Source organism: Hypanus sabinus, chromosome 19, assembly GCF_030144855.1.
Source record: "Hypanus sabinus isolate sHypSab1 chromosome 19, sHypSab1.hap1, whole genome shotgun sequence".
Classification (NCBI taxonomy): Eukaryota; Metazoa; Chordata; class Chondrichthyes; order Myliobatiformes; family Dasyatidae; genus Hypanus; species Hypanus sabinus.
Window position 1 is genome coordinate 9,846,360 of NC_082724.1, and position 12,117 is coordinate 9,858,476.

At 39.9% G+C, this 12,117-nt stretch overlaps 1 protein-coding gene across 1 annotated transcript in view; it reads right to left on the bottom strand.

Moving 5' to 3' along the window:
* The window catches only part of prkar2aa (protein kinase, cAMP-dependent, regulatory, type II, alpha A), a 336,630-nt gene that overhangs the window by 63,843 nt on the left and 260,670 nt on the right, over positions 1-12,117 (bottom strand). The gene's annotated exons all lie outside the window — the stretch shown is intronic.

A 12,117-nucleotide genomic window follows, 5' to 3' on the forward strand; every position in this document is an offset into this window, starting at 1 on the left:
ATTATTATTTTCTTTCTTTTTGTATTTGCACAGTTCGTTGGTTTTTGCACACTGGTTCTCTAGCCTGTTGGTGCAGTCCTTCATTGATTCTATTATGGTTATTGGATTTATTGAGTATGCCTGCAAGAAAATGATTCTGAGGATTGTATATATATTTATATTGACATATATTTACTTCGAACTTTGAAATTAATGAAGGTTGTGAAGGATAAGATTTATACATATTTGGAAAAGTATAGACCTTATTATGGAAAGTGAACATGGCTTTCTGCTGGGATGAAGTCAGAAATTTAATTTTTTTTGAGGAAGTGACAAAAGCGACTGATGAGAGTAGGGCAATGGATGTTACGTATATGGAATTCAGTAATGCATTTAACAAGGCACCTACATGCCAGGCTCATTCAGATTAGATTATGTTACACAGGATCTACAAAATTGACTCGGCTCTAGAAACCAGAAGGCAGTTGTGGAAGGGCGTTTCTCTGACTGGAGGTCTGTGACCACTGGTGTTCAGCAAGACTGAATGCTGGGACTTGAAAAAAACAAAGGTGGCCTGATTCATAAAGTCTGCAGACGGCACAAATATTGATTCTTAGACATAAAATTTTAAAAATCATATTAATTATGTCAAAGGTAAGCAAAATACTAAGAGTAAATGATAATTGAAATTATTGTAGTTTCATAAATGAATAATTTAAATAGTCTTGAGTCTTAAAAGGCAAAATACAGTAAGCTGGAAACCGACATTTTAGGTAATACAGTATTTCCTATATTTTCTGTGTTTACTTCCTGAGTATTTATGGACTGTATTGCGTCAGCCAATGAGTTGGAGGCAGGGAGGAGCATTTAATTCACAGTACTGGAAATTAAGTTAATATACTAAGTAAAAAGGGCCAACTTAAAGAAAGAGAAAAAGAATACTTTTCCCAATGAGAGTAAATTCCCCAGGAAAAAAAATAATGTAAATGGAAGCAATTATATTGCAGTTATTTTCTTAAAAATCAATCATTGCTACTTCTGCAGTGTGGTCACTGCATTTGACTGAAAAGAAAATTGCCCAATCATCTCTATTCAGGTTGTCGGCTACAATCTCATACTATAAGCCTATTATTTCTTTGTTACTTAAAGCAATTTTCCATCTTTTGTATCAAATGCCAATGCTTTTCTGTCTCCCCACCCATCTCCACCTTCATATTTTTACAGCTTTCATTACAATAAGCACTTGGTTTCTAAAATTTTAATTTGTTTACATTATGAGCCTTGAAAAAATCTCTAATATGAATATAAATTGATGACTGTGAACAAGTATCAAATCAAAAGCTATAGCTACACTTTGTAGTTAGTGTGGGTTGACAGGTACAAACAATTTTTTTTGTTCCGGGAGGTGTGGTCTTAATTGTACAGAGGAATTCATACTCTCACAGGAGACAGTTACACGTCATAAAAGCAAAAGAAAAATGCTAGAGTCATTCTGTCGGTCAGGCAGCACTTACGGCGAGAGAAACATGGATAACATTTTAGGAAGATGCCCTTTCAGAAGGAATTGCACAAAATCTGCTCGATATTGAAAGATCTCCAGGAGACAACAAAACCTCCTGAGCTATTTTGTAAGTTAAGTCTGAAGTGACATTGGCAAGCTACAATGAAAAGGTCTATCACTACAGAATCAGACTGAAAAATGCTATGATCATACCAATCACAGATACAACAGTATAAAGCAGAAACCAACGATTCATTCAAAGGACCTATTGAAAGACTTCTGTGATAGACCAACCTTAACTCAAGATAGCTTAAATGATCACAAGATAAGTTTTAGGAACTGCAAACGGTATTTTTTTGTTTTAGTAGCTACATTAGAATGCTCCATTATCTAACTGCACTATTCATCATTCATCTCCTTTATCAAACAACTGTCTTAGCTGACACATTAAAGGCCTCTGCAGCTTGGATACACTTATTCCATTGAATCTTATTATCAGTTAATTCTTACAGCCATTAACTATTTATGCAAAGCTTTAAAAAATTCTATTGTATTTCTCAATTTTCCTGTAAATGCCAGCAAGTAACAAATATCAAGGCTTTTGGAAATAAACACAGTGGCTATAAAAAGTATTCATTCCACCCCCAGAAGTTTTCCTGTATTATTGTTTTACACAGTGATTTAATTTGGCTCTTATTGACACTGACCAACAGAAAGACTCCTGCGTGTCAAAGAGAAACTAGATCTCTACAAATATAAATTAATTACAAATATAAAACACAAAATAACTGACTGCATGTGTTCACCCCCCTTTAACATGATACACCAAATCATAACTGGTGCAGCTAACACACACAAACTGCTGGAGGAACTCAGCAGGCCAGGCAGCATCTATGGAAAAGAGTACAGTGGACGTTTCAGGTCAAGACCCTTCAAGCAAGGAAGGGTCCTGCTGAAGGGACTCAGTCCAAATCGTCGACTTTACTCTTTTCCATAGACATTACCTGGCCTGCTGAGTTCAAGCATTTTGTGTGTGCTGCTTGGATTTCCAGCATCTACAGATCTTCGTGTTTATGACTAGTGCAGCCAATTGGTTTTAGAAGTCAAATAACTGGATAAATGGAGATCACCTGTGTGCAGTCAAGGTGTTTCAATTGATTGTAGTAAAAATACACCTGTATCTGGAAGGTCCTGCTGGTGAGTCAGTATCCTGGTAAAAACTACCCAATGAAGGCAAAAGAAAACTCCAAGCAACTCTGTGAAAAGGTTATTGAAAAGCACAAGTCAGGAGATGGACACAGAAAATTTCCAAGTCACTGAATATCCCTTGGAGTACACTTAAGCCAATCAACAAGAAATGGAAAGAATATAGCACAGTTGTAAATCTGCCTCGAGCAGGTCCTCCTCAAAACCTAAGTGATAGTGCAAGAAGAGATCTGGTGAGGGAGACTACCAAGAGACCTTTGACATCTCTGGAAGAGGTACAAGCTTCGGTGGCTGAGAAGGGAGAGACTAGGTATACAACAACTGTTGCCCAGGTGTTTCAACAGTCACAGCTTTATGGGAGAGTGGCAAAGAGAAAGCCACTGTTGAGAAAAAAAAACATAAAATCTCAGCTAGAGTTTGCCAAAAGGCATGTGGGAGATTCTGAAGCTGGAAGAAGGTTCTATGGTCTGATGAAACCAAAATTGAGCTTTTTGGCCATCATACTAAACAGTAAGTTTGGTGTAAGCCAAACATCACATATCATCAAAACCACACTATCCCTTCTGTGAAGCATGGTGGTGGCTGCATCATGCTGTGGGGATGTTTCACTGCAGCAAGCAATTAATGGCTTGTGAGGAAGAGGGTAAAATGAATGCTGCAAAATACAGGGAAATCCTGGAGGAAAACCTGATGCAGTCTGCAAGAGAACTGCAACTTGGGAGAAGATTTTTTTTCCAACAAGATAATGAGCCCAAGCATAAAGCCAAAGCTACACAGAAATGACTTGTCCAATTGAGAATTTGTGGCTGGACTTAAGGGCTGTTCACTCACAATCCCCATGCAATCTGCAGAACTTGAGCAGTTTTATAAAGAGGAATGGGGAAAAATTGCAGTGTCCAGATGTGCAAAGCTGATAGAGACCTATCATAGCAAAAGGATTTGAGTACAGGAGCAGGGAGGTTCTACTGCAGTTGTACAAGGCCTTGGTGAGACCACATCTAGAGTATTGTGTGCAGTTTTGGTCCCCTAATCTGAGGAAAGACATTCTTGCCATAGAGGGAGTACAAAGAAGGTTCACCAGATTGATTCCTGGGATGGCAGGACCTTCATATGAAGAAAGACTGGATCGACTAGGCTTATACTCACTGGAATTTAGAAAATTAAGGGGGGATCTTATTGAAAAGTATAAAATTCTAAAGGGATTGGACAGGCTAGATGCAGGAAGATTGTTTCCGATGCTGGGTAAGTCCAGAACGAGGGGTCACAGTTTAAGGATAAAGGGGAAGCCTTTTAGGACTGAGATAAGGAAAAACTTCTTTACATAGAGTGGTGAATCTGTGGAATTCTCTACTACAGGAGACAGTTGAGGCCGGTTCATTGGCTATATTTAAGAGGAAGTTAGATATGGCCCTTGTGGCTAAAGTGGTCAGGGGGTATGGAGAGAAAGCAGGTACAGGGTTTTGAGTTGGATGATCAGCCATGATCGTACTGAATGGTGGTGCAGGCTCAAAGGGCTGAATGGCCTACTCCTGCACCTATTTTCTATGTTTCTATTCACACAGACTCAAGGCTGCAATTGCTGCCAAAGGTGCATCTACTAAATACTCATCTGAAAGGGGGGGGGGGCTAATTATGCAATCAATTACTTTGTGTTTAATAATTGTAATAAATTTAGACTAATTTGTAGAAATTTGTTTTCACCTTGACATAAAAGAACATTTTCTGTTGATCAGCGTCAAAGAAGCCAAATTAAATGCACTGTGATTTAATGTTGTAAAACAATAAAACATGAAAACTTCCGGGAGGGCAGGGGTTAATAATTTTTTATAGGCACAGTACATATTTTGGCAATTGCTTTGCTTTGACTTTGACATAACTTGACATCAACCTGATTTCAGACAATACAGCAGCCCAAAAGAAGTGGCAAATATTTTCAATACCCTGTGGGATTTTTACTGAATTTCCCCTTAGTTTCTCAAGACTTCATGTAGTATCACACTTAAGTGGTCTATATCCACACTATTTGTACTCAACATTTTAAAAACCATCTTGTCCTTAATGTTCATCATTGATGTATTCAAATGTTCTCGGCAAAACAAATTTATAATAGTATTTTCAACATATTGGCAGAATGCTTCAGCTTACTTAGAGAAGAAGTGGAGAGAATGTTTCCTGTAGAGGGGAAATCTAGGATAAGAGGGCTTAGCCTCAGAATACAAGGATTTCCATTTAGAACAGAGATGAGGAGGAATTTCTTTAGGTGGAGAGTAGTTAATATGTGGAATACATTGCCACAGATGGCTGTAGAAGCCAAGTCATTGGGTCTACTTAAAGTGGAGGTTGATAGCTTCTAGACCAGGAAGGACTTCAAAGGTTATGAGAAGGCAGCAGGAGAATGGAACTTTGAGAGGGATAATAAATCATCCAATGGCAGAGCTGACTTGATGAGCCAAATGGCCTAATTCTGCTCCCATGTCTTATGGCCTTATGGTCTTTCCTTCAGGTCTCTTCTTTAAGATAGCAAAGACATTTTCTCCATTTATTTGCAAAGACAAAGCAATCAACTCATTGAATTATAGTACCAACAGAAAATGCAGATATGATAAAACAGCACAATTTCAAAATTAATTAAGAAAACTATTTTGACAATACATTATCTGCATTTATAAGATTCCAAGGACACACCTCCATTTTAACAGCAGTTAGCTTCCCTTCATAGGATATACTAAAACTACAGACATGCTGGCAATGTAGCAGACTGTGTTTCATATAACATTAAGAAATAAGGTCAAAGTTCAATGTAAATTTTATTATCAAAGTAAATATATATCGCCACATACAACCCTGAAGTTAATTTTCCTGTGGGCATACGCATCAGATCTATAGAATAGTAACTTTTACAGGATCAATGAAAGATCAAGTAGAGTGCAGAAGACAATAAAATGTGCAAATGCAAAAATAAATAAATAGCAAGAAATAACAAGAACATGAAATAGCAAGATAAAGAGTCCTTAAAGTGGGATGATTGGTTCTGGGACATCTCAATATGTAGTTATCCCCTTTGGTTGACAGGTAGTAACTGTACTTGAAAGTGGTGCTGCAAGTTCTGGGGCTCTTGTACCTTCTACCTGATAGCAGCAGTGAGAAAAGAGCATGGCATGGGTGGTGAGGATCCCTGATGATGGGTGCTGCTTTCCTACAACAGTGTTTCATGTAGATGTGCTCAATGCTTGGGAGCACATTACCTGTGATGTACCGGGCTGAATTCACTACCTTTTGTAGGAGTTTCAGTTCAAAGGCATGGATGTTCCATACCAGGCTGTGATGCAGCCAATCAATACACACTCCACTGCACACCTACAGAAGTTTGTCAAAGTTTTAGGTGTCATGCTGAATCTCCAGACTCCTGAGAAAGTAGAAGTGCTGTTGTGTTTTCTTTGCAATTACATTTATGTGATGGGTCTAGAACAGGTCCTCTGAGATAGTAACAACCAGAAACTTAAAGTTACTGACCCTCTCCAGCTCTGATCTTCCAATGAGGACTTACTTATCACAAGTAATGTTTATACTCCGATAGGAGTTGCCTCATATTTAGATTTAACTTCCTACTTTTTCATGTTGTACTAGCCTAGAATATCCCCTTAAATGTATCCATGTTATTTCAGCTCAAGTGGGGTAGAAACTTCCAACTTTTTTGTATTTATTCATTTATGGCATGTGGGCACATCCCTAATTACCCTAAAAGGGTGTTGAGCCACCTTATTGAACCTTTAATGTCATTCTGATGAATATTCCACAATGCCTTAGGGTAGGGAGTTCCAGGATTTGACCTAATGACAATCTAGGACCAGTGTCTCTGAATTCGGATGACATGAAATTCAAAAGGAGCCCCACATGTGATGATGCTCCATATGGCTAGCTGGTTTTGGAACATATTTTCACTTGCAGGAGAAATGAAAATCAGTGAACATAAATGACCATATGAATACTGAGGAAGGATGTGCAGCTCAGTGCCATATACCGCAAAACAAATGCCATGGTCCACTCTGCTCTCCACCTATCATCTCCCAGCTTATTACTTCATCACACCCTTTCCTCATCCACCTGACTTGTCCTGCTCTCATTCCCCCACCACCTTATTCTGGTGTCTGCCCCTTTTCTTTCTAGTTCTGATGAAGTGCCTTGTTCCAAATGTCGACCACTGGTTCATTTCCATAGATGCTGCCTGACCTGCTGAGTTCCTCTAGTATTTTGAACATGTTACTGTGGATTTCCAGCATCTGCAGGATCTCTTGTTTCTGTGTGTTTGATTGGCACCCCATCAACTACCCTAAACATTTGATTCCCTTAATCAACTGGATTGATTCCTGCATTTATTTGCCCCGGCTGTTCCAACAGCACCTGCAAGCTTGAAAGGCACTGTGGAGCAGTCCTGACAAGTAACTAAAATGAATCAATCAGATTAATTGAGGGAAGCAATGTTTAGGGTAGTTGGTAGGATGCCAATCGAGCGATCTGACGTAGATGGCACTGAGTGCCACACAATACTTCCTCAAATGATTCCTGGCCATTTATTCTTTCTGTTTTTTCATCTCCCCTACAAGAGAAAATATCTTCCATAGATAGAAACTATCTATCTTAACTCACCCTTTTGTTACTTTAAAGATTAACACATCAATTAGCCTCAGCATTCTCTTTTCACAAATCTGTTCAATTTTTTCTAATACTGATACCCTGTTTCTAAGTAGCTGTTTAACCATTTTACTCATGGTGCATGAGCAACACCAAAGCCAAATGGCCTCCAGGGGGAAAAAGTTCTTCGGGTGCAATAGAAAACACAGAAAGGCACTGCCCATCTCTGCTTCTGCTAATAAGTATATTTTTAAATACATAAAGAGAGTCGAGGGTAGATATAAAACCAATAGGAAATGACTCTGGAGATATTGTAATGAGAGACGCAGAGATGGTAGAGGAACTGAATGTGTATTCTGCATATGTGGTATAGCAGACATTCAAGAGTGTCAAGGAAGTGAAGTTTGTGCAGTGAAAATTATGACTGAGTAGGTGCTCAGGAAGCTTAATAGTTTGAGGGTGGATAAATCTCCTGGACCTGATGGAATGCACCCTCGGGTTCTGAAGGAAGTAGCTGACGAGATTGCGGAGTCATTAACAATGGTTTTTCAAGAATCGATAGATTCTGGCATTGTACTGGATGAATAGCAAATTGCAAATGTTACTCCACTATTCAAGAAGGGTGGGAGGCAGCAGAAAGGAAACTATAGCCTATTAGCCTGACATCAGTGGTTGGGAAGTTGTTGGAATTGATTGTTAAGGATGACATTACAGAATACCTGGAGGCACATAAGAGAGACCAAAGCCAGCATGGTTTTCTGAAAGGAAAATCCTGCCTGACTAACCTACTGTGATTTTTTTGAAGAAATTACAAGCAGGGTGGACCAAGGAGATGAAGTAGATGGGGTGTACTTGGATTTTCAGAAGGCCTTTGACAAGGTGCTGCACATGAGGCTGCTTAGCAAGATAAGAGCCCGTGTAATTACAGGGAAGTTACTAGTATGGGTGAAATATTGGCTGATCGGCTGAGAACAGAGAATGGGAATAAAGGGATCCTGTTCTGGCTGGCGGCCAGTTACCACTGGAGTTCGGTGTTGGGACTGCTGCTTTTTACGATGTATGTCAATGATTTGGACTATGGGAATTAATGGATTTGTGGCTAAATATGCCGATGATACAAATAGAGGTGGAGGAGCAGGTAGTATTGAGGAAACAGAGAGCCTGCAGAGAGACTTAGATAGTTTAGGGAATGGGCAAAGAAGTGGCAAATGAAATACAATGTTGGAAAATGTATGGTTATGCACTTTGGTGGGAAATAAATGGGCAGACTATTATTTAGATGGGGACAGAATTCAAAATAGAGATGCAAAGGGAATTGGGAGTCCTTGTGCAGGATGCCCTAAAGGTTAACCTCCAGGCTGAGTCAGTGGTGCAGAAGCCGAATGCAATCTTGGCATTCATTTCTAGAGGTATAGAATATAAGAGCAGGGATGTGGTGTTGAGGCTTTATAAGGCACTCGTGAGACCACACTTGGGAGTATTGTGTTCAGCTTTGGACTTATTTTAGAAAGGATATACTGACATTGGAGAGGGTTCAAAGAAGATTCACAAGAATGATTCCAGGAATGAAAGGGTTACTGTATGAGGAACATTTGGCAGCTGTTGGGCTGTATTCCCTGGAGTTCAGGAGAATGAGGGGGGAATCTCATAGAAACATTCCAAATGTTAAAAGGCCTGAATAAATTAGATATGCCAAAGTTATTTTCCATGATAGGGGATTCTAGGACAAGAGGTACGACTTCAGGATTGAAGGACGTCATTTAAAACAGAGACACGGAGAAATTACTTTAGTCAGAGGGTGGTAAATCTGTGGAATTTGTTGCCATGAGTGGCTGTGGAAGCCAAGTTATTGGGTGCATTTAAGGCTGAGATAGACAGGTTCTTGATTTGCCAGGGCATCAAAGGATATGTGGGGAAGACAGGGGAGTGGGGATGAATGGAAGAATTGTATCAGCCTGTGACTGAATGGTGGAGCAGACTCGATGGGCCGAATGGCCTACTTCTGCTCCTATATCTTATGGCCTTATAACAAGAAATGTATCATGAGGGCAATTTTGGGGAAAACTGTAAACTTACTATCATTTCTTGAAATAACTGTACACTATAAAGGATGAATTAAATGTGCTGAAATGTGCTTCACATTGGCTTTCTGCATTGCTTTGTCTTTATATGAATTGCAGCCAGAGAACACTACAGCACAGAAATAGGCCTTACAGGCCATCCAGTCCATGCCGAACCATTAATCTGCCTAGTTCCATCAATCTGCAGCTAAACCATACCCCTACCATCCATGTACCTATCCAAATTTCTCATAAGCGTTGAAAATGAACCTGTATGCACTACTTGCACTGACAGCTATTACCACCCTCTGAGTGAAGTTTCCCCTCAAGTTCCCCTTACAGCTTTCACCCTTAACCCATGACCTCTAAATGCAGTCTCATCCAACCTCAGTGGAAAAAGCCTGCTTGCATTTAGCCTATCTATACCCCTCATAATTTTGAATACCTTTATCAAATCTCCCCTCAATTTTCTACGTTCTAGTGAATGAAGGCCTATGCTATTCAACCGTTCCCCATAACTAAGGTCCTCAAGTCCTGGCAACATCCTTGTAAATTTTCAACGTTATTTACATCTTTCCTGTACATCAATGACCAATACAACTTATCAACATTTTATACAATTTCAACATAACATCCCAACTTCTGTACTCAATACATTGACTTACGAAGTCCAATGTTCCAAAAGCTCTCTTTACAACCCCATCTACCTGTGACACCATTTTCATCTATGCATCTGTATTCCCAATTCCCTCTGCTCTACCGCATACCTCACCTCACTACCCTAACGCTCCCCGTGTAAGAACTACCCTGGTTGGTCCTCCCAAAGTGCAACTCCTCAGACTTGTCTACATTAAATTCCATCTGCCATTTTTCAGCCCGTTTTTCCTGCTGGTCCAGATCCTGCTCCATGCTTTGACAGTCTTACTCGCTGTCCTCTACACCCCCAATCTTGGTGTCATCTGCAAATTTGCTGATCCAATTTACCACTTATCATTCAGATAGATGACAAAAAACAATGGACCCAGCACCAACCCCTGCAGCACACCAATAGTCACAGGCCTCCAGTCAGAGAGGCAATCATTAACTACCACTCTTTAGCTTCTCCTGCAAAACCAATGTCTAATCCAATTTACTTCCTCATCTTCAATATCAAGCAACTGAATCTTCTTGACCAACCTCCCATGCGGGACCTTGTCAAAGGTCTTGCTAAAGTCATGCAGTTAACATTTTGCCTTCATCAACCTTCCTGGTAACTTCCTCGAAAAACTCTAGAAGTTTGGTTGGACGTGATTTGCCAGGTACAAAGCCATAATGACTATCCCTAATCAGTCCCTGCCTATCAAATAGTTATATATCCAATCCCTTAGAATACCATCCAATAACTTTCCCACTACTGATGTCAGGCTCAGCAGCCTATAATTTCCTAGTTTAATCTTAACCTTTCTTAAACAATGGAAAAAGCTATTCTCCAATCCACCAGCACCTTACTCATGGCTAAGGTTATTTAAATACAGTATCTCTGGTAGGGCCCCTCCAATTTCTTGACTAGCCTCCCACAGGGTCCTGGGAATTTATCCACCGTAATCCACCTCCTCCTCAGTAATCCATGACCTCACGACTGCTTTGCCTTACTTCTATAGACTCTGCGTCTGTCTCCGGAGTAAATACAGATACAAAAGGTGCATTTAAAATCAACCCAAGCTCTTTTGGCTTCACACATAGATAACAACTCTGATCTTCCAGAGGACCAATTTTGTCTCTTGCTATCTTTTTGTTCTTAAAATATCTGTAAAAGCCCTGAGAATTCTCCTTCACCCTGTCTGTTAAAGCAACCTTGTGCCTTTTTGTTACCTTCCTGATTCCCTCTTATGTTGTTCCCTTGCACTTACACTCCTTAAGTACCTCATTTGTTTCTCCCAGCTTCCACCTGCTATGGACCTTCTTCTTTATCTTAACTGGGTCTTGATATCCCTTGAAAACCAAGGTACCCTAAACCTGTTATCCTCACCTTTATTCTGAAAGGAACCGCAGACTCCGCAGTCTCAAATTTTCACTTTTGAAGGCTTCCCATTTACCAAGTCCACATTTGCCAGACAGCAGCCTAATCCAATCCACATTTGCCAGATCTTTTCTGATGACATCAAAATTGGTCTTTCTCTAATTTAGAATCTCAACCCAAGGACCAGACCCATCCTTTTCCATAAATACTTTGAAACTAATGGCATTATGATCACCAGATGCAAAGTGCTTCCTGACACAAACTTCTGTCACCTGTTTCATTCCCTAATAGGAGACCTAGTATTGCACTCTCTCCTGCTGGGACTTCTAAACACTTATCAAGTAAATCTTCCTGAACATACTAGACAAACTCTTTTCCATCCAGCTCTTTTACAGTTCAGGAGTCCCAGTTACTATGTGGAAAGTTAAAATCACTTACTATCACAACCTTGTGCTTCTTGCACGTGAACTCTACACATTCTTCCTCTAAATCCCACTGACTGTTCGGTGTCTATAATAAAAATCCTATTAAGGTGATCGTTCTTTTCCTATTCCTCAGTTCTAGCCAAAAAACCTCACTTTTTCCCGTCTGTCCTGTCTGAGCACTACTGTGACAGTTTCTCTGACTAGTATGCCATCCCTCTCCCTTTAATCCCTCCCATTCAAAAACAATGAAACCCAGGAACACTGAGTTGACAGTTCTGCCCCCCTGCAACCAAGTCTCAAAAATGGTTATAATGT